This window comes from Protobothrops mucrosquamatus, unplaced genomic scaffold (assembly GCF_001527695.2).
Source record: "Protobothrops mucrosquamatus isolate PMUCROS unplaced genomic scaffold, P.Mucros_1.0 scaffold679, whole genome shotgun sequence".
NCBI classification, from domain to species: domain Eukaryota; kingdom Metazoa; phylum Chordata; class Lepidosauria; order Squamata; family Viperidae; genus Protobothrops; species Protobothrops mucrosquamatus.
The window spans coordinates 151122-154727 of NW_015386966.1; positions in this window are offsets into that span (position 1 = coordinate 151122).

Sequence of the window (3606 nt, forward strand, 5' to 3'; positions counted from 1 at the left end):
GAAGATTTTCTGGAAAGACCAGGTTCATGAGTGACAAGTTTGGAGGTGACCTGGAGCAAAGGAAAGGAGCAGCTACAGAAATGACACACTTGTGGTTTCCAATGATAGTGGTCTCTCAAGGAGAGGACTCGCACTATTTCAGAAAGCCCTTGGGAATCAACGGTATGGTGAGTCTCTGCCCAGTAGCAGAGATTGTTGGGGTTAGGATTGTTTTCCTTGCTAGTTAGAAGAAATAGACAGTCACTGATTTAGACCTAGATGATCTTGTCTATAAGAAATGCAGTCAATGACAAGCCTCCTGTAACAGATAATGTGAAAAGGACTTTCATTCCCCGATGCTTCAAGAGATGAATCAATAAACAGGAGTTGATGGGAGGAAATTGCATGCAATTTCCCAAGAGTTCCTGTTTTATACCCCGAGGTTGGTACTGCTTTGAAACAGAAGAGGATGAATTTTGCTAGATTGCCTCTGTACCTTATCCATCTTACCCTCTTGTGCTAGTTCTCTAGTTAACGCCAGGTAAAGTTTGCAAAAAGAGTGTGCTCTCTCGTCACTTTTTGTCCAGTTCAGGATGGGTAGTTTGTTTCAGTATTTTAGAATACCCATGCTCCATTGAGGATGATGTGGAGGATCTGTCTTCCTGCTCCAAAAGATCCTGGGGTCAAATATTTCAATATCTGAGGCTTTAGGGTTTTTTTTCTCTCTATTCTATAAAATATGGATAGGACTTAGGGTTATATAGGGAAACTTTCTGGATACGGTTTCTCCTTAAATATGACAGAACACACAAAATCAACAGAGTCCAGATGCTGTTGGAAAAGTTGTGCAAGAACGGTCACAATTCCTGGGCTCTAACAACCATTTCCAGAAAATGAAGATGACTCAGAATTAGGGCTGATAGTGTAAAGGTAGAAAAGAGTCAATTTGCAAGAAAAGTCTCAACGAAATATTAAGCGGTTGATTCTTGATCCCGAATCACCTCGTAAGCTAAGATTGAGTCTGGGTGGTGGGAGCTTTAGGACAGAGACAGAGGTCCCAGGCTACTTGTGGTTTAGAATTGATCCTTAATATCCTGGCACCCTCATTTTTTTCTCTTGACCATATAATATTATCCTGGTAACCCCAGTCCAAACCCAACAATAGTAATTTAAATAGTCTTATAGCATCACTTCTTGTGCAGCAGAAGTAGCTTCCCCTATTAAATCTTCAATGATCCCACCAGTGTCTTAAGTTCTACAAAGTTTCATCCTCTGTGCAGGCACGCTTCCTCCCCTCTGATCACTAGTTAATATCCATGACAGCCAAGTCTGCCCCAGGACTTCCCATCTCAATGTTGTCTGTCTGTCTGTCTGTCTGTCTGTCCGTCTGTCCGTCTGTCCGTCTGTCCGTCTGTCCGTCTGTCCGTCTGTCCGTCTGTCCGTCCGTCCATCCGTCCATCCGTCCATCCATCCATCCATCCATCCATCCATCCATCCATCCATCCATCCATCCATCCATCCATCCAATTTCTATCTCAATCAATGACTTTGGGTAGTTTACAATTCAAATTATGATTTCTGAATCTTTCTCATATCTTTTATCTCTTTTAAAAAAAAAGGTTCTTCAACTTCCAAACAAATATAGGAAGCACAGCAAAACCTGCACTGTTTTATTTAAGGGAAAAAACATGTTCCAGGTCAATACAGTGACCTTACATCGCTTCATTGCAAAGCTCTGAAAAGAAGGAGGGCTGTTAAAGTGGACCAGTTGGTCACTGGCTCTAAGGTTAGTCAGTTTTAGCCATCTGTAAAACACCTACCTAATCAGGCAGGCAGGGATATCACAGGATCGTCCTTCCTCATCTCACGGCTGTGAACACCCTGGTTGTATTTGTACAACCTGGTTGTAGAATCTCTTTAAGCACTGCTTAGTTAAATACACACACACACAAAGAGAGAGAGAGAGAGAGGGGTGTATCAAAAGTCAGGTTCCATAGGCTAATCACAATATGCTTTATTAATTTTATCTTTTTTTCCTACAGAAAACGTTACTGAATTTAGGCATGTTCAAAGGTCACGTGTCAAACAAGTAAAGAAGCATTTGGAAGAAAATTACAAATAATTTGAACATATAGTGTAACTTATATAATGAATTGTCTAAGAGGCCTGATTTTTTTATCTATGTGTGTGGTTGTGCACACACATACATACAAATACACTTCTATATTCAAGAGGGACTGTCTTCACTTTCAATTATAATATTAGATTAATACAGTGTAAAAATAGCATAGAAATTAACCAACAACCCAATATAAAATTACCAATAATTAGGGGGACAGAGAACATTCATTGCGGGAAATGACAGGTGGAACCTCAATTCATGGATTTTTTTTTTAATAAGAGCTCTCTGGAATATTCTCTAGGAATATCCCCATATACCAACTAAGATGGGTGATCCTGGTGATCAAAGGTGTTAAATACTTGGAGGAGCAGAGCTGAATTGAACAAGCAGTTGTAAGGTTTCCTTCTATGATATAAATCAGGGGTCTTCAAACTTGGTCCTGTTATGACTTGTGGACTTCAACTCCCAGAATTCCTCACTCAATGTGCCTGGCTGAGGAATTCTGGGAGTCGAAGTCCACAAGTCATAAAAGGGCCAAGTTTGAAGACCCCTGATATAAATCATCATCTAAGGTCTACAATCTAGACTACAGGAGTTATGCATCATTTTCTAAAACAATGTTGTTAACCAATTTTTCTGTCAACATTCTAGGCAACTTCATTTTGAAGAATAATTCTGTCAATGCTTCGTTACTCTCAAGCGCATGTATAAGTTGGGACATGTACATTTTATTGCTGCATCACTGGTGGTAATTGCTGCTATTATCTGAACAGGAAAACATTGGTAATCTCTTCCGAGCGATGCAGAGCTTTGGCTAAGGAAACGGGTCTGTTTCTCTTTGCCGAAAGGCTCCCTTCCTGCTTCTTCATGCCGGAGGACCCTTAGAATCAGCTGGGACAGCAAAAGGAAGAGGACAGTGAGCAAAAGAAACAAAAGCCTGAGTTGGAGGAACTACTTCCAGGGTCTGCTGATTAGTTAGAAACTGTTGCAATGAATTTTACTTGAAGGCTGGCAGCTGATGGCCATCCTGGAAGCCATTTAGAGTTATTTTTTTTCCAGAGGACTGGCAGGAAGTGAAGCAGGATCCCTGGATAGAAAGGGGAGAGAGATCAGAGAAGGAAGACATGAAAAGAGACAATGTGTCGCAGACCTGGCAGGGACGGGGGGGGGGGGGGGAAAGGAATACCTGACATTCCACAGGAAGGCCCCTAAGGCCGGAACCCTTTCTCTGCCCTTTGTCTCCCTCTCCCTTCTAAACTACTCTGCCTCCTCCATACCTTGCCCACTTCCAGTTCAGCTCTGTGCTCTTGGGTCAGCAAGACACTCCCAGCTTATCTCTTCTTTCTCACTTTGTCAAAGAAGCCAAAGCACATCAGTTTCTCAAGGCCATTTGACCATTATGTCTAAAGGGTGCAGCACTGCAGCTCGGGAGTTCTGGCCTTAAAGCTTGGACTCCGGCTAATCCCACCAAATGCACTGCATCCGAGAATTGGGGCTGGCATCTT